This window comes from Somniosus microcephalus, chromosome 5, assembly GCF_052327205.1.
Source record: "Somniosus microcephalus isolate GS21.2 chromosome 5, FLI_Smic_1.0, whole genome shotgun sequence".
Classification (NCBI taxonomy): Eukaryota; Metazoa; Chordata; class Chondrichthyes; order Squaliformes; family Somniosidae; genus Somniosus; species Somniosus microcephalus.
This window is the reverse complement of record NC_140991.1, coordinates 17,158,149-17,177,691: the sequence shown is the minus strand read 5'-3', so window position 1 is coordinate 17,177,691 and position 19,543 is coordinate 17,158,149. Positions and strand designations below refer to the sequence as shown.

The 19,543-nt window shown below is 50.6% G+C and overlaps 1 protein-coding gene across 1 annotated transcript in view; it reads right to left on the bottom strand.

Moving 5' to 3' along the window:
• The window catches only part of LOC147116922 (ubiquitin carboxyl-terminal hydrolase CYLD-like), a 56,893-nt gene extending 43,604 nt beyond the window's left edge, over window positions 1–13,289 (bottom strand). The window contains 2 exon segments of the mRNA XM_085987192.1: window positions 12,164–12,323; window positions 13,090–13,289. The gene's annotated coding sequence lies outside the window, so the exon portion shown is untranslated.
• Window positions 13,290–19,543: the final 6,254 nt, after the last annotated feature.

Sequence of the window (19,543 nt, the reverse complement as noted above, 5' to 3'; positions counted from 1 at the left end):
GACCACTCGAGGCAGACCTCCATTCTGTTGTTAATAAAAGCCTTTAGTTACTCTTCTAACTCTCAGTCTTTTATGAGTAATTGATAGCGCAGGGAGGCAGGTATCCTTCCCTCAAGGACATTAGTGAACCAGTTTGTTTTACATTACATCTTCATGGTCACTTTTCTGGTTCTAACCCAGGCTTTACCAGATTTATTCAATTCAGTTTCACAACTCTTGTCAAGACTATAAGCGTGTGTGTCAGCCGTCGATCAGTGGCTAGCACTCTCGCCTCCGAGTCAGAAGGTCGGGGGTTTGAGTCCCACTCCAGGGACTTGACCACACCATCTAGGCTGACACTCTCCACTGCACTGTCGGAGGTGCCATCTTGCAGATGAGACGTTAAACCGAGGCCCCGTCTGCTCTCTCAGGTGGACGTAAAAGATCCCATGGCCACTATTTCGAAGAGTAAACTAGGCCTGTATTCTCTTGAATTCAGAAGAATGAGAGGGGATCTCATTGAAGCATACACAATTGTGACAGGGCTTGATAGGGCGGATGCTGGGAGAATGTTTCCCTTGGCTGGGGAGTCTAGAACCAGGGGCCAGAGCCTCAGGATAAAGGGTAGGCCATTCAGGACTGAGATGAGAAGAAATTTCTTCACACAGAGGGTGGTGAATCTTTGGAATTCTCTACCCCAGAGGGCTGTGGAGGCTCAGTCATTGGGTATATTCAAAACAGAAGTCGATAGATTTCTGACCAGTAAAGGCATCAAGTGATATGGCGATAGGGCCAGTGAATGGAGTTGAGGCAGAAGATCAGCCATGATCTCATTGAATGGCGGAGCAGGCTCGAAGGGCCGACTGGCCTACTCCTGCTCCTATTTCTTATGTTCTAAGAGCAGGGGGAGTTCTCCCCGGTGTCCTGGGGCCAATATTTATCCCTCAACCAACATCACTAAAAAAAAGATTATCTGCTCATTATCAGATTGCTGTGGGATCTTGCTGTGTACAAATTGGCTGCCACATTACAGCAGTGACTACACTTCAAAAGCACTTCATTGGCTGTAATACTTTGGGGCCTCGTGAAAAGGAGCGAGGCGGCAGCCAATGTGTACACAGCAAGATCCCGCAACAATGTCATAATGACCAGATAATCTGTTTCAGTGATGCAAGTCTTCCTTTATAAACTCTCCTCCTTTAAGACGTCTTAGGGGTTATAAAGAAAGAAAGACTTCAAGACCAAGCTTATAGTCACCCACCCTAATATCTCCCTATGTGGCTCGGTGTCAAATTTTGTTGGGTAACGCTCCTGTGAAGTGTCTTGGGGTGTTTCCCTATGTTAAAGGCACTATATAAATGCAAGGTGTTGTTGCGCTGCTCAGCCTATGAAAATAGAATGGTTAAAATTCAGCATTTTTCCCGTTGGAACTCTCTCCAGATAGCTACATATAATTAAAATATAAATGGAAAATAAAAATAGAAAGTGCTGAGATTGTAGAGGCGGTCACTCAGCATCTGTCAGAGGTTTAACGGCTAGGGGTGGGAGCCTCCTTTAATTGAAGGTTCCCGGTCGGTCTGACTGGAATGTGGAATCTAAATTAAAACAGTGACTACATTCCGTGGGCTGTGAAGTGCTTTGTGACTTCCCTGAAGCAATGAAAGGGTCTGTATAACTGCACGCACTTTCCCTAAATGTATGAAACCAAATACAGTAAGTACACATTGAGGAAATACTTGAAGTGTAGTGTATGTACCTTTAAGAGCCCCTGTGTACTGTAATACCGGTAGTGACCACTCGGGTATATAAGCCTGTATAGCGTCTTGTATCTTTTAGTTCACCTCCAGACTTTGTTCAGTAAACACCTGTTAAACCAACTCCTGCATTCCGTGTCTCCATTAACACACGGATACAACAGTGGCGACGAATTGGAAACGGACTTACCTGCAATTTGGCAGCACCTCAAGGAGATTGATTCCTCAGACGAAGGTCGAAGAAAAAAAAACTGTGAGTTCACCAGCTAGCCGGGCTGGTGGCAGGTACTGCACTAATCCTTCCTGGGCGGCGGGCTGAGGCTCGATCGGGTGGCTCTGCAGCGGGGCCGAGTAGCGAGTCGGAAGGTGGAGGCAAACAGAAACGGAGGGTGGAGCACTCGGGAGACGGCCGGCGCTGCAAAGCAGGTCGGCGTTCGGACCAAGCAGAGGGAGGGAAAAGTCCCAGAGAGTCCGGCGGGAATGAGTCACCAACTATTTAAAAAAAAAAAAAATATCTGTGTAAATAAAAACCGCGGAGAACAGCGTTGTCAGCAGCGGCAGCGGCAGAAAGCGCGGGAGGCGCCATTTTTTTCTCGGCAGGGAAGAAAGGAAAGCACGGGAGGCGCCATTTTTGATTTTCAGGATGCCTAAGACTGGCAATATTACTGCTTTCGATAGTGATATAGAGGATTGGGCCACATATGTGGAAAGAGTGGAGGTATATTGCACAGCGAATGAAGTAGAGGATGATAAAAAGGCATCAGTACTTCTAAATCTGATGGGCGCAAGGACATACGGGCTGTTATGAAACTTAATCACTCCAGCCAAACCGATGGACAAGAATTTTAAGGAGATTGTTGATACCCTACAGGAGCACTTAAACCCAACACCGCTGCTGATAGCGGAACGATTCAAATTCTTCAGGAGGAATCAGCACAAGAATGAAAGTAACGCTGATTACCTAACCGAATTAAGAAAGCTGTCAAAGCACTGCCAATTCGGGGCAGGACTGGCAGATTCTCTACGAGACAAATTCATCTGCGGTCTCCTAAGTGAAGGAACACAGAAAAGGCTACTTTCTGAGAAAGATTTGACACTGGACAAGGCTTTCAGTGTGGCTGTATCATACGAAGCAGCAGCAAGAGGAGCTGCAGAGATACAGCAAAAGCCACAGGACTTCGGCACCCATGAAATGACACGGGGTTGAGAGAGATGTTATCGCTGCGGCAGATCCACCCATGACCAGAGGGACTGCTGGTTCAAGGACAAAGCATGCAGGCAATGCGGAAAGATGGGACACATTGCACGTGTATGCCGATCTGGAAACAAAAAATGCACTGACAGAAAAAAAATCAATAAGGAAAAGTACAGGAAGGTACAAATGATGACAGACAATAGCTCCGAAGACCAGAAGAGCGATAGCGACTCCAGAAACAAGAGACTAAGCTGTCTCAAATTACATAATGTAATTGCCAAAGAAGATTACCAGACCATTTGGGTTACCCTCACGATAGCGGGGTCCCCAGTTAAAATGGAGCTAGATACAGGATCAGCTCTGACCGTCATAAGTCGACATGATTACGAGCGGCTATTTCCGCATATACCTTTGAAAGACACATCCATTATCTTGAAGACATATACGGGACAGAAAGTATACCCCAGAGGGAAAATAAGGGTGCCTGTTGTATACAACGGCAAGGAAATACAGAAGTTGTATTTATACGTTCTGCAAGATGGTGGTCCACCGCTGTTGGGACGTGAATGGATCAGGAAGATACGTTTAGACTGGCACTCCATTCAGGCACTGACGGTGACCAGTAAGAAAAAAAATGATGACATCATACCTGAACGATTAAAAGACATCTTGGCCAACGCCAAAGAAGTGTTTCAACAGGAACTAGGAACCTTGAAAGGCGTCACCGCCTCAATAAAAGTAGAAGATGCGGCAATTCCCAAGTTTTTTAAGGCAAGGCCGGTGCCATACGCAATTCGTCCAGCAGTCGAGGCAGAGCTGGATAATTTGGAAAAGGCAAGCGTGTTATCCAAGGTAGATTGGAGCGAGTGGGCAACACCCATCGTCCCGGTCATGAAGAAAACGTTGAATAATGATAAATCTGAAGAACAGAGAATAATTCGCATCTGTGGGGACTTCAAGGTGACTGTAAACCCGGTCCTTCACATGGTACAGTATCCTCTGCAGCAGCAGCGGAGGAGGTGAGCCCGGTATAAAAACCGGCGCCAAGGCAGAGGCCCGACCAGTTCGGGGGAGAGCAGCAGCAGCGGAGGAGGTGAGCCCGGTATAAAAACCGGCGCCAAGGCAGAGGCCCGACCAGTTCGGGGGAGAGCAGCAGCGGAGGAGGTGAGCCCGGTATAAAAACCGGCGCCAAGGCAGAGGCCCGACCAGTTCGGGGGAGAGCAGCAGCGGAGGAGGTGAGCCCGGTATAAAAACCGGCGCCAAGGCAGAGGCCCGACCAGTTCGGGGGAGAGCAGCAGCGGAGGAGGTGAGCCCGGTATAAAAACCGGCGCCAAGGCAGAGGCCCGACCAGTTCGGGGGAGAGCAGCAGCGGAGGAGGTGAGCCCGGTATAAAAACCGGCGCCAAGGCAGAGGCCCGACCAGTTCGGGGGAGAGCAGCAGCGGAGGAGGTGAGCCCGGTATAAAAACCGGCGCCAAGGCAGAGGCCCGACCAGTTCGGGGGAGAGCAGCAGCGGAGGTGAGCCCGGTATAAAAACCGGCGCCAAGGCAGAGGCTTACCAAATCAACAGCAGAGGAGAGAGGTAAAAAATAATCCAAGTGTGACGTCACCAGGGAGCAGGTAAGTGATTGGTGAGTATTTCTCTCTTTTCAATACAAGCTTGAATTCTGTGGTGTTACACTTCTGTGGTGTAGTGGGGACAGTTGGTAAATAAAGCGCCCTAGAGTATACCTGTAACTGGGGTATTGAATAAATTTTTTAATTAATTAAAGGAGTAAGTCATGGGAGGAGAGCTCAGACCCGTGTTCTGCTCCTCTTGCTCCATGTGGGAAATCAGGGAAGCTGCCAGTGTCCCTGACGACCATGTGTGCGGGAAATGCATCCAGCTGCAGCTACTTGCAGACCGCATTGCGGCGCTCGAGCTGCAGGTGGATGAATTTTGGAGCATGCGCGATGCTGAGAGGCTCGTGGATAGCACGTTTAGCGAGTTGTTCACGCCTCAGGGCAGGGCGGCACAGGGGGTGACCATCAGGCGGAGCAACAAAGGCAGGCAGGTAGTGCAGGGAACCCCTGCGGGCATCCCCCTTTCAAACAAGTATACCGCTTTGGATACTGTTGAGGGGGATGACTCACCAGGGGAAGGCAGCAGCAGCCAACTTCCTGGCACTGGGGGTGCTCCTGCTGCCCAGGAAGGGGGGAAAAAGAGTGGGAGAGCAATAGTGGTAGGGGATTCTATAGTAAGGGGAACAGATAGGCGTTTCTGTGGCCATAGACGTGAATCCAGGATGGTTTGTTGCCTCCCTGGTGCCAGGGTCAAGGATGTCACTGAGCGGCTGCAGGGCATTCTGGAGGGGGAGGGTGAACAGGCAATGGTCGTGGTCCACATTGGTACCAACGACATAGGTAAAAAGAGGGATGAGGTCCTGCATCAAGAATTTAGGGAGCTAGGTAACAGATTAAAGAGCAGGACCTCAAAGGTTGTAATCTCTGGATTACTCCCAGTGCCACGTGCTAGTAAGTATAGGAATGGGAGGATAGAGCAGATGAATGCGTGGCTAAAGAGTTGGTGTAGGGGGGAGGGTTTTACTTTCCTGGATCACTGGGCCTGCTTCTGGGAAAGGTGGGACTTGTACAAGTCGGACGGGTTGCACCTGAACCAGAGCGGGACAAATATCCTTGCGGGGAGGTTTGCTAGCACTGTTGGGGGGGGTTTAAACTAACTTGGCAGGGGGATGGGATACAGAGGGGAGCTGAAATAGGGGGGGATGTGCTGCCAATTATAGAGAAAAAAACAAGTCAGCTTGGTAGACAGGGCAAATATATAAGGGCAAGGCTGGATGGCATCTATTTTAATGCAAGGAGTCTTGCGAATAAGGTGGATGAGCTGAAGGTGTTGATAAACACATGGGAGTATGATATTGTTGCTATCACGGAGACATGGTTGAGGGAAGGGCAAGACTGGCAGCTCAATATTCCGGGGTACAGAATCTTCAGGCGAGACAGAGGGGGAGGTATAAGAGGAGGGGGTGTCGCAATATTAATTAAGGAGTCAATTACTGCAGTAAGGAGGGATGATATATTAGCAGGGTCCTCTAATGAGGCCATATGGGTGGAGCTTAAAAACAAAAAGGGGGCAAGCACTTTGCTGGGAGTGTACTATAGGCCTCCAAACAGTCAGGGGGAGATAGAGGAACAGATATGTAGGCAAATCTCAGAGAAATGTGCAAATAATAGGGTAATAATAATGGGGGATTTCAACTTCCCCAATATTAACTGGGATAGTCAGAGTGTGAAAGGCTCAGAGGGTGTAGAATTCTTAAAGTGCATCCAGGAGAGCTTTTTGAGCCAGCATGTAGAAAGTCCTACAAGAGAGGGGGCGGTACTGGACCTAATTCTCGGGAATGTGGCCGGCCAAGTGGAAAAAGTGCTAGTAGGTGAGCACTTTGGTGATAGTGACCATAATATGGTAAGATTTAAGGTGGCCATGGAAAAGGACAGGGATGGGCCGGAAATAAAGGTTCTAAATTGGGGGAAGGCCGATTTTAATAGGATAAGGCAGGATCTGGCCAAAATGGACTGGGATCAGCTACTTGTAGGAAAATCCGCATCGGAGCAATGGGAGGCTTTCAGAAGGGAGATTGAGAACATACAATGGCAACATGTTCCCGTAAAGGTCAAGGGTGGTTCCAAAAACCACAGGGAACCTTGGATGTCAGGGGATATACGGGAATGGATTAGGAAAAAAAGGAGGGCTTTTGGTAGATACAAAAGGCTAAAGACGGAGGAAGCCCTAGAGGAGTACAAAAAGTGCAGGGGGATACTTAAAAAAGAAATTAGGAGATCAAGGAGGGGCCATGAAATAACACTGGCAAGCAAAATAAAGGAAAATCCGAAGATGTTTTACAAGTATATTAAGGGTAAGAGGATAACTAGGGAAAAAATAGGGCCCATTAGGGACAAAAGTGGCAATCTGTGTGTGGAGCCGGAAGATGTAGGAGGGGTTCTGAATGAATTTTTTGCATCTGTTTTCACTATGGAGAAGGACGATGTAGACATAGAAATAGGGCGGGGGGACTGTGATATGCTCGAACATATTAACATCGAGCGGGGGGAGGTATTGGCGGTTTTAGCTGGCCTAAAAATGGATAAATCCCCAGGCCCGGATGAAATGTATCCCAGGCTGCTGTGTGAGGCAAAGGAGGAGATTGCGGGGGCTCTAACACATATATTCAGGACCTCTCTGGCCACAGGGGATGTGCCAGAGGACTGGAGAACCGCTAATGTAGTACCATTATTCAAGAAGGGTAGTAGGGAAAAACCGGGGAACTACAGGCCAGTGAGCCTAACATCAGTGGTAGGAAAATTATTGGAAAAAATCCTGAGGGACAAAATTTGTCTCCACTTGGAGAGGCAAGGATTAATCAGGGATAGTCAACATGGCTTTGTCAAGGGAAGATCATGTCTGACTAATTTGATTGAATTTTTTGAGGGGGTGACTAGGTGTGTGGATGAGGGTAACGCAGTGGATGTGGTATACATGGATTTCAGTAAGGCCTTCGATAAAGTCCCGCACAGGAGACTGGTCAAGAAGGTAAGAGCCCATGGAATCCAGGGTGCCTTGGCACATTGGATACAAAACTGGCTTAGTGGCAGAAGGCAGAGGGTGATGGTCGAAGGTTGTTTTTGTGACTGGAAGCCTGTGGCCAGTGGGGTACCACAGGGATCGGTGCTGGGTCCCTTGCTGTTTGTGGTCTACATTAATGACTTGGATATGAATGTAAAGGGTATGATCAGTAAGTTCGCGGATGATACAAAAATTGGTAGGGTGGTAAATAGCGAGGAGGGTAGCCTCAGTCTGCAGGACGATATAGATGGGTTGGTCAGATGGGCGGAACAGTGGCAAATGGAATTTAACCCGGAAAAGTGCGAGGTGATGCACTTTGGGGGGACTAACAAGGCAAAGGAATACACAATGAATGGAAAGACCCTAGGCAAGACGGAGGGTCAGAGGGATCTGGGTGTGCAAGTACACAGATCCCTGAAGGCGGCGGAACAGGTGGATAAGGTGGTAAAAAAGGCATATGGGATACTTGCCTTCATTAGCCGAGGCATTGAATATAAGAGCAAGGAGGTTATGATGGAGCTGTATAAAACACTGGTTAGGCCACAGCTGGAATATTGTGTGCAGTTCTGGTCGCCACACTACAGGAAGGATGTGATCGCGTTAGAGAGGGTGCAGAGGAGGTTCACCAGGATGTTACCAGGGCTGGAGCGCTTCAGCTATGAAGAGAGACTGGGCAGGTTGGGTTTGTTTTCCTTGGAGCTGAGGAGGCTGAGGGGGGACATGATTGAGGTGTACAAAATTATGAGGGGCATAGATAGGATGGATGCTGAGGAGCTTTTTCCCTTAGTAGAGGGGTCGATAACTAGGGGGCATAGATTCAAGGTAAAGGGCGGGAGGTTTAGAGGGGATTTGAGAAAGAACTTTTTCACCCAGAGGGTGGTTGGAGTCTGGAACTCACTGCCTGAAAGGGTTGTGGAGGCAGAAACCCTCACAACATTTAAGAAGCATTTGGATGTGCACTTGAAATGCCATAGCATACAAGGCTACGGGCCAAATGCTGGAATATGGGATTAGATTAGACAGGGCTTGATGGCCGGCGCGGACACGATGGGCCGAAGGGCCTCTATCCGTGCTGTATTACTCTATGACTCTATGACTCTATGATAGAAGATATTTTCGCCTCACTATCCGGAGGGAAACGTTTCACCAAAATTGACTTGGCACAGGCATATCTACAGATGGAAGTTGAGGAGGCCTCTAAAAAGTATCTCACGATAAACACACACAAAGGCCTGTACCAGTACAATCGACTGGTTTTCGGAGTAGCATCAGCTCCAGCTATCTGGCAAAGAGCTATGGAGCAAGTCCTGCAAGGGATTCCGGGGACTCAATGCTACCTAGACGACATCCTTGTAACAGGAGAAAACGACAACGAGCACCGTGCCAATTTGGAGCAGGTGCTCACTAGTCTGAGAGAACGGGGCCTACGAGCAAATCACCCCAAGTGCGAATTTTTCCAGAAACAAATATCATATTGTGGCCATATAACTAACGAAGAAGGGTTGCATAAGTCACCTGAAAAAATTGAAGCGGTCATAAAAGCCCCAGCACCTGAAAATGTCTCACAATTAAGGTCGTTCCTGGGATTGATAAATTACTATCATAAATTTTTACCGAACTTGTCAACTGTTCTGCACCCTCTTAACACACTTCTACAAATGGGAGTAATTTGGAAATGGAGCGAAGACTGTAAACGTGCCTTCCATAAATGCAAAGGCTTGATCACGTCCAAGGAAGTGTTGGCTCATTACAACCCATCACTGCCAATCAGACTGGCATGCGATGCATCCCCTTACGGCGTAGGAGCGGTATTATCGCATAGATTCCCTGATGGCTCGGAGCGGCCAATAGCTTTTGCGTCACGCTCATTGAACTCAGCTGAGCGTAACTATGCCCAGATCGACAGGGAAGCACTCAGCCTGGTGTGGGGAGTGAAGAAATTCAACCATTACCTACACGGACAAAAATTTACCTTGTTGACTGACCATCAACCTCTCGTCTCCATATTCAAACTTAAAAAGGGCGTTCCCATTATGACAGCGCAAAGGCTACAGAGGTGGTCCCTTTTCCTAGGGGCACACCAATACAACATAGAATACAAAGGATCAAAACAGCATGGGAATGCTGATGGTTTATCGCGCCTACCGTTGCCAACGGTAGAAGAGGCACCTACAGTGGACCCAGTGGAGATGTTCCACTCAACCATAGTGGAATGTCTACCAGTAACAAATTCTACCATTGAAAAGGAAACGAGAAATGACCCAACTCTCTCACGAGTCTACGATTTAACGGTGAAGGGATGGCCAGCACATGGCGAACCACTGTTGCCAGCATTCTCGCAAAGAAGAGAACAGCTGTCAGTGTGCCGAGAAACTTGATGTGTGGATCCAGAGTGGTGACTCCACCCAAACTCCAGGATAAAGTGCTAAAGGAGCTTCACGAGGGGCATCTGGGTGGAGTGAAAATGAAGAACCTAGCCAGAGCATTTGTGTGGTGGCCAGGTATCGATGGAGACATCGAAGAAATGACCAAGAGCTGTCTAGGATGCCAGAAGGTCCAAAACGCCCCACCACAAGCCCCTCTACATCCATGGGAGTGGCCCTCATCTCCATGGCAAAGGGTACATATCGGCTTTGCTGGTCCATTTATGGACTCAATGTTCTTAATCGCGGTTGATGCACACCCCAAGTGGCCGGAGGTAATAAAGATGTCCTCCACCACCACGGAAAAAACCATCACAGTATTAAGGACCATATTTGCCAGGAATGGGCTGCCTGAACAGATCTGTTCTGATAATGGACCGCAATTTGTGTCCGAAGAATTCAGGAAGTTCTTAAAAAACAATGGGGTTAAGCACTACACGTCCGCCCCATACCATCCCGCCACCAATGGATTAGCTGAAAGGTTTGTCCAGACCTTCAAGAAGGCCATAAAGGCCATGGGTAATGAAGACATAAATCTACAACATAAGGTAGATAACTTCTTGTTTGCGTACAGGAATGCAACACATGTGGTTACAAACCAAACTCCCGCCATGATGTTTTTCAGTAGAAGACTAAGATGCCGGCTGGATTTGATCAAGCCAAACATCAGAAGGGACGTAGAGAACCGGCAATTTCAAGGCATGAATGAAAGGCCAACTAGAACCTTCCAGATAGGTCAACAAGTTTTGGCCCGGGACTACCATACCGCGAAATGGCAGCCTGGAACTATTTGCACACGACTAGGACCGCTGATGTATACCGTGGACATTGGAGAAAGCATAATAAGGCGCCATGCTGACCAGATCATAGAGTCATCCGAAAAGGGACAACCTACACCACAACTTTATACGCCTAATGATGAAGCAGAGATACCCATAGTATCTACCTCCGATCCGGTGATACTGGAACCAGATGAACCCGACACTGGCATTCAAGCCGAATCGACCTTGCCAAAAGAACCTACTACACCACCGAAAACTACTACACCACCGAGGCGTTATCCGGACCGAGTCAGGAAGCCTCCAGAGAGACTGACTTATAATTGATTAACTGCAGCAAATGTGTAGATTATTGTTCTTGTAAACATGTTAATTAATGATTACTTAAAATGTTATGTACTAATTATCTAAAAGGGGAGAAATTGTAGTGTATGTACCTTTAAGAGCCCCTGTGTACTGTAATACCGGTAGTGACCACTCGGGTATATAAGCCTGTATAGCGTCTTGTATCTTTTAGTTCACCTCCAGACTTTGTTCAGTAAACACCTGTTAAACCAACTCCTGCATTCCGTGTCTCTATTAACACACGGATACAACATGAAGGGACAACATTACAGGGCTACGGAGAAAGGGCAGGGGGAGCGGGACTAATTGGATCGCTCTGCCAAAGAGCTGGCATAGGCACAATGGGCTGAATGACCTCCTTCTGTGCGGTAGCATTTCTCATTGAAACTTATAAAATTCTAACAGGACTAGACAGACTAGATGCAGGAAGGATGTTCCCGATGGTCGGGGAGTCCAGAACCAGGGGTCACAGTCTAAGGATAAGGGGTAGGCCATTTAGGACAGAGATGAGGAGGAATTTCTTCACCCAGAGAGTGGTGAACCTGTGGAATTCTCTACCACACAAGGCAGTTGAGGCCAATTCATTAAATATATTCAAGAAGGAGTTAGGTATATTTCTTAAGGCTAAAGGGATCAAGGGATATGAGGAGAAAGCAGGGACAGGGTACTGAATTTGGATGATCAGCCATGATCTCATTAAATGGCAGAACAGGCTCGAGGGGCCAAATGGCCTACTCCTGCTCCTATCTTCTATGTTTCTATCATTCTAGGATTGAAAGTACACTTATATATCGATAGCAAAATACTGCGGATGCTGGAGATCTGAAATAACAACAGAAAACGCTGGAAAAACTCAGCAGGCCAGGCAGCATCGGTGGAGAGAGAAACAGAGTTAATGTTTCAGGTCGAAACCCTTCGTCAGAACTGGAAACAAGCAGGAAAGGGAAAGCAAGTTTAGGGGCTGGGAAAAGGGGGAGGGGATGAAGGAACAAAAGGGAAGGTCAGGGATAGGACAGAAAGCAGGAGAGATTAAGAGACATTATATATCAGCGGGTAGCTCTCTCACCTCAAGAGACAGAAGGTCGTGGGTTCAAGTCCCACTCCAGAGATTCGAGCACAAAATCCAGGCCGACACTCCCAGCGCTGCACTGTCGAAGGTGCCGTCTTTCGGATGAGACGTTAAGCCCCCTCTGCCCTCTCAGCTGGACGTAAAAGATCCCGTGGCACTGTTCAAAGAAGAGCAGGGGAGTTCAAAGAATAGTTGCTTCGTTTACAGTATACTGTACAGAACATTCCAATTTGTGAAGAGCAGTATTGCCTCAAAGCCTTTATCCCTCTGTTCAATTATTTAGGAATTAAAGTTTACAAACTAGAAGGACCAATCTGCATGAAATATATACTAAAGATTTCCAATAGTCTAAGAGCTTCCTGGCACGTGTGGAAATATTCCATTGGGTTTCTTGTCCAATATTTATCTTTAAAACAGATTATCTGGTCATTATCACGTTGCTGTTTGTGGGACCTTGCTGTGCACTAATTGGCTTCTGCGTTTACTGTTTTTGAAAAATATTTAATCGGCTGTGAGGTCTCCTGAGGTGAAAGATCCTATATAAATGCAATTCTTTAATGTATAAAACATAAATAAATGCATGTTGAATTATACAGCACAGGAGGAGGCCATTCCGCCCACTGTCTCTGTGAAAGAGCTATCCAATTAGTCCCACTCCTCTGTTCTTTCCCCACAGACCTGGAAAAAATGTTCCCCTTCAAGTATTTACCCAGTTCCCTTTTGAAAGTGACTATTCAACCTGCTTCCACCGACCTTTCAGGCAGTGCATTCCAGCTCACAACAACTCGCCTATAAATATATACGCATAATATAAAATAAATCTGGCGATCACACACTACAGAGTTTGAGGACTGAAAGGGAAACTGAAGGTGAGACGGGATGTTGCTGTCACACACAGACTGAGCTGGGCCAGCAGCACTGACCTGAAGCGCTCTGACCAGCCCCTCTGTATTCCTGGTCACAGGAGGCAGGGAACAGGCTCCGGACTTGTCCCCCCGGATCATCAGCTGCTCGCCAAGTCTGCTAAGGATTTATTATTCAGAGCTTTTCTCCTCGCTTCCTCCTGCGCTGCCGGCTCACTCGCCGCTTCCGCCTTTCGCAAGATTTAAAACCACTGACAGCTCCCAGGGCTGCGGATCTCCCTCTGTAGGTCGGAGGACCCAACGTCTGCTCAGAGACAGAGACCCAACCAACCCCCACCCCATCTCTTCACCTCCCACCCCATCCCTTCATCTCCCACCCCATCTCTTCACCTCCCACCCCATCCCTTCATCACCCACCCCATCCCTTCACCCCACCCCATCCCTTCACCTCCCACCCCATCCCTTCACCTCCCACCCCATCCCTTCACCTCCCACCTCATCCCTTCACCTCCCACCCCATCCCTTCACCTCCCACCCCATCCCTTCACCTCCCACCCCATCCCTTCATCACCCACCCCATCCCTTCATCCCCCACCCCATCCCTTCACCTCCCACCCCATCCCTTCACCTCCCACCCCATCCCTTCACCTCCCACCCCATCCCTTCACCTCCCACCCCATCCCTTCATCTCCCACCCCATCCCTTCACCTCCCACCCCATCCCTTCACCTCCCACCCCATCCCTTCACCTCCCACCCCATCCCTTCATCTCCCACCCCATCTCTTCATCTCCCACCCCATCCCTTCATCTCCCACCCCATCCCTTCATCTCCCACCCCATCCCTTCACCTCCCACCCCATCCCTTCATCACCCACCCCATCCCTTCATCTCCCACCCCATCCCTTCATCTCAGCCCCATCTCTTCACCTCCCACCCCATCTCTTCATCACCCACACCATCCCTTCATCTCCCACCCCATCCCTTCATCTCAGCCCCATCTCTTCACCTCCCACCCCATCTCTTCATCACCCACCCCATCTCTTCATCTCCCACCCCATCTCTTCGTCTCCCACCCCATCTCTTCACCTCCCACCCCATCTCTTCATCACCCACACCATCCCTTCATCACCCACACCATCTCTTCATCTCCCACCCCATCTCTTCATCACCCACCCCATCCCTTCATCTCCCACACAATCTCTTCATCTCCCACCCCATCTCTTCATCACCCACCCCATCCCTTCATCTCCCACCTCATCTATTTATCTCCTACCTCACCTATTTACCTGTCCATGTGTCATGGTTTGCCCTCCCCCTGGTGCCATGCCCCAGTGTCTCAGTACACCTGGGTTTGGGAGGGAAGTGCAAAGCTAGGGTTCAGATCCCTGATTGTAACCCAGCTGCCAGGAGTGAGCATGTGAATGCCAGGCCTTGTTTGGGATATCCTTCCGCCTGTCAACAACACCCTCACCACTCACCCTTGACCCCGTCCGTCCACCTCAGCTACCATTCCATTTCCAACCTTCTCTAAGCCCCCCAAATGCATCACCGCCATTCAATTTCACCTGTACCTCTCCCACCACTTCTGACTCGATACCCCTCAGTCTGGTTTCCGTCCCACCCACAATGTTGAGACCACTACAGGTGAAAATCTCTAATTAACATCCCAAGTGATTGCAATGACCCGCTCTCCCCGAACTGCGTGTTAACCCTCCTCATCCCTCTCAAACTCTGCAGTGACCACTCGCATCCTGCCCACCACCCCCTCTGCTCTGTGGCTCACCTTGATGGTGCTGCCGTTGCATGGCTCCATTCTTGCCCTACCCCAGTGTAGCCAGCACCACTCCTGCACCGACTTCTCCTCCTCTGCCCCCGACGGTTACCTCAAGTGGGCCATGGTTCCCTCCTTGGCCTCTTCCTGTTCTTAGGCGACTTTAACCAGAAACACTCCCTTGGTTTCCACGGTACACCAACACCCAGTTTTCTTTGAAGAAGAGCAGGGGGGAGTTCTCCGCGGTGTCCTGGCCAATATTTATCCCTCAACCAACATCACCATTGTAATATATGTGGGGAGAACAAATGAAGGACAGAGACACAAGTTGCTGGTCCATGTGCTTGCTTTACTCGGTCAGAGCGAACTGAGCATGCTCATACTAAACCATGTGACAAACCATGTGATAATACATTACAACCATGAAACAGATGATTTGGTCATTATCACATTGGTGTTTGTGGGAGCTTGCTGTGCGCAAATTGGCTGCCGCGATTCCTACTTCACAACAGTGACGACACTTTAAAAGTGCTTCATTGGCTGTGAAGCTCATTGGGATGTCCTGAGGTTGTGAAAGGTGCTATATAAATGCAAATCCTTTTTTTAAAGGCAAACATTGCATTCGCCTTTCTGATTACTTTTTGCACCTGTACACTCGCAGTTGGTAATTTTTTGTTGTTCCAATAATTTCTTTGCCGATAGAGTGATTAGAATGTGGAACTCGCTACTGCATGGAGTGGTTGAGACAAATAGCACAGAGGCATTTAAGGGGAAGCTGGATAAACATAGAGTCATAGGAGGAAAAATTCGGTTGCTTTGCACCTCCCGTTAGTGCCCTAAGAGTGCCGGGCTCTTTTGGTGATCCCTGGTGGCCCAGCTCGGCCCCGGGTCGCACTGCCCAAAGCCCCTCCCCTTTAAGAATGGGAGGAAGGCCTGCAGTACCGCGGCGCGACGTGCCGGTACGTAGCGCTGCGATATTCCCTCGCAGCACCCCAAGAGGGAGGCGGGGCGCTTCCAGTAGAGCCCCGCTTCCCTCTTGGGACGCTACCGGTGAATTTCGGCCGTGGGGGCACTAATTTTTTTCAGGGCGCTAAAAGTAGCGCCCCAGCGAAGTTAGTGCCCCACAGGGGGCGCGACTCAATTTTTCGCCCATAGAGTCATAACGGCACAGAAGGAGGCCATTCGGCCCATCGAGTCCGTGCCAGCTTTCTGTAGAGCAATCCAGTCAGTCCCATTCCCCCGCTCTATCCCCGTAGCCCTGCAAGTTTATTTCCCTTAAGGGCCTATCCAGACTCCCCTTGAGTGTGTCCGCTTCCACCACTTCTGTCGGCAGCGAGTTCCAGCTCCTCGCCACTCGCTGCGTAACAAAGATTTCCTTACATCCCCCCTGTATCTCTTGCCCAAAACCTTAAATCTATGTCCCCTAGTCCATATACCATGATGAGGGAGAAAGCAATAGAAGGTTAAGCTGATGGGGTGAGATTAAGCAGGGTGGGAGGAGGCTGGTGTGGAGCATTAACACTAGCACGGACCAGTTGGGCCGAATGGCCTGTTTCTGTGCTGTACATTCTGTGTAATTCTGTCGCGAATGCACAAAACACGGGGGAGTTGCTCCACTGAATACTGTAACACCCTTCCCAAACAGGTTTGGGAAATCGATTGCCTCACTCCCATCACACTCAGTGAGTGTCTGATTTCCAACTGACCCTCCGTTTTATGTGAAGGCCCAGCACCTCCAGCAGAAGGAATGAGAAACAATAAAACTACAGGACCAATAGTTGTATGAAATGATTCTGTTTTTATTAGGGACGGGGATAGCCCTGCGCCCTGACACCATTCCTTTTTTAATTCGGAGAATAAGAAAGCAAATGAAAGAATTCCACTTCAGTCAATATACTGGCATGGATTGAAAATTGGTTAACAGACAGGAAACAGAGAGTAGGAATAAATGGGTCTTTTTCGGGGTGGCAGGTGGTGACTAGTGGGGTACCACAGGGATCAGTGCTTGGGCCCCAGCTATTCACAATATATATCAATGATTTGGACGAGGGAACCAAATGTAATTTATCCAAGTTTGCTGACGACACGAAACTAGGTGGGATTGTGAGTTGTGAGGAGGATGCAAAGAGGCTTCAAGGCGATTTAGACAAGTTGAGTGAGTGGGCAAATACATGGCAGATGCAGTATAACTTGGATACATGTGAAGTTATCCACTTCCGTAGGAAAAACAGAAAGGCAGAGTATTATTTAAATGGTGATAGATTGGGAAATGTTGATGTACAGAGGGACCTGGGTGTCCTTGTACACCAGTCACTGAAAGCAAACATGCAGGTGCAGCAAACAGTTAGGAAGGCAAATGGTATGTTGGCCTTCATTGCAAGAGGATTTGAGTACAGGAGCAAGGATGTCTTACTACAGTTGTACAGGGCCTTGGTGAGACCACACCTGGAGTACTGTGTGCAGTTTTGGTCTCCTTACCTAAGAAAGGATATACTTGCCATAGAGGGAGTGCACCGAAGGTTCACCAGACTGATTCCTGGGATGGCAGGACTGTCATGAGGAGAGATTGGGTCGACTTGGCCTGTATTCACTAGAGTTTAGAAGAATGAGAGGGGATCTCATTGAATCGTTTAAAATTCTGACAGGGCTAGACAGACTGGATGCAGGAAGGATGTTTCCCCTAGAACGAGGGGTCACAGTCTCAGGATATTTAGGACTGAGATGAGGAGAATTTTCTTCACTCAGAGGGTGGTGAACCTGTGGAATTCTCTACCACAGAAGGCTGTGGAGGCCAAGTCACTGAATATATTTAAGAAGGAGATAGATAGATTTCTAGACACAAAAGGCATCAAGGGGCATGGGGAGAGAGTGGGAATATGGTATTGAGATCGAGGATAAGCCATGATCATATTGAATGGCGGAGCAGGCTCGAAGGGCCGAATGGCCTACTCCTGCTCCTATATTTCTATGTTTCTATGTCAATGATCCCACAGCCAGGCTGAACTGACAACAGAGGCCCAGTTGGAGGCTCGAGGGGAGGCCACAGGTGAAGGGAAGGTGGGTCTCAGGTGAGGGGAAGGTGGGCCTCAGGTGAGGGGAAGGTGGGTCTCAGGTGAGGGGAAGGTGGGCCGCAGGTGAGGGGAAGGTGGGCCGCAGGTGAGGGGAAGGTGGGTCGCAGGTGAGGGGAAGGTGGGCCGCAGGTGAGGGGAAGGTGGGTCTCAGGTGAGGGGAAGGTGGGCCGCAGGTGAGGGGAAGGTGGGTCGCAGGTGAGGGGAAGGTGGGTCTCAGGTGAGGGGAAGGTGGGTCGCAGGTGAGGGGAAGGTGGGCCTCAGGTGAGGGGAAGGTGGGCCGCAGGTGAGGGGAAGGTGGGTCTCAGGTGAGGGGAAGGTGGGTCGCAGGTGAGGGGAAGGTGGGCCTCAGGTGAGGGGAAGGTGGGCCGCAGGTGAGGGGAAGGTGGGTCTCAGGTGAGGGGAAGGTGGGCCGCAGGTGAGGGGAAGGTGGGTCTCAGGTGAGGGGAAGGTGGGCCGCAGGTGAGGGGAAGGTGGGCCGCAGGTGAGGGGCAGGTGGGCCGCAGGTGAGGGGAAGGTGGGCCGCAGGTGAGGGGAAGGTGGGCCGCAGGTGAGGGGAAGGTGGGTCTCAGGTGAGGGGAATGTGGGCCGCAGGTGAGGGGAAGGTGGGCCGCAGGTGAGGGGAAGGTGGGCCGCAGGTGAGGGGAAGGTGGGCCGCAGGTGAGGGGAAGGTGGGCCGCAGGTGAGGGGAAGGTGGGCCGCAGGTGAGGGGAAGGTGGGCCGCAGGTGAGGGGCAGGTGGGCCGCAGGTGAGGGGAAGGTGGGCCGCAGGTGAGGGGAAGGTGGGCCGCAGGTGAGGGGAAGGTGGGTCTCAGGTGAGGGGAATGTGGGCCGCAGGTGAGGGGAAGGTGGGCCGCAGGTGAGGGGAAGGTGGGCCGCAGGTGAGGGGAAGGTGGGCCGCAGGTGAGGGGAAGGTGGGCCGCAGGTGAGGGGAAGGTGGGCCTCAGGTGAGGGGAAGGTGGGCCGCAGGTGAGGGGAAGGTGGGTCTCAGGTGAGGGGAAGGTGGGCCGCAGGTGAGGGGAACGTGGGCCGCAGGTGAGGGGAAGGTGGGTCTCAGGTGAGGGGAACGTGGGCCGCAGGTGAGGGGAAGGTGGGCCGCAGGTGAGGGGAAGGTGGGCCGCAGGTGAGGGGAAGGTGGGCCGCAGGTGAGGGGAAGGTGGGCCGCAGGTGAGGGGAAGGTGGGTCTCAGGTGAGGGGAAGGTGGGTCTCAGGTGAGGGGAAGGTGGGCCGCAGGTGAGGGGAAGGTAGGTCTCAGGTGAGGGGAAGGTGGGTCTCAGGTGAGGGGAAGGTGGGCCGCAGGCGAGGGGAAGGTGGGCCGCAGGCGAGGGGAAGGTGGGCCGCAGGCGAGGGGAAGGTGGGCCGCAGGTGAGGGGAAGGTGGGTCTCAGGTGAGGGGAAGGTGGGTCTCAGGTGAGGGGAAGGTGGGCCGCAGGTGAGGGGAAGGTGGGTCTCAGGTGAGGGGAAGGTGGGCCGCAGGTGAGGGGAACGTGGGCCGCAGGTGAGGGGAAGGTGGGTCTCAGGTGAGGGGAAGGTGGGCCGCAGGTGAGGGGAAGGTGGGTCTCAGGTGAGGGGAAGGTGGGCCGCAGGTGAGGGGAAGGTGGGCCGCAGGTGAGGGGAAGGTGGGCCGCAGGTGGGGGGAAGGTGGGCCGCAGGTGAGGGGAAGGTGGGCCGCAGGTG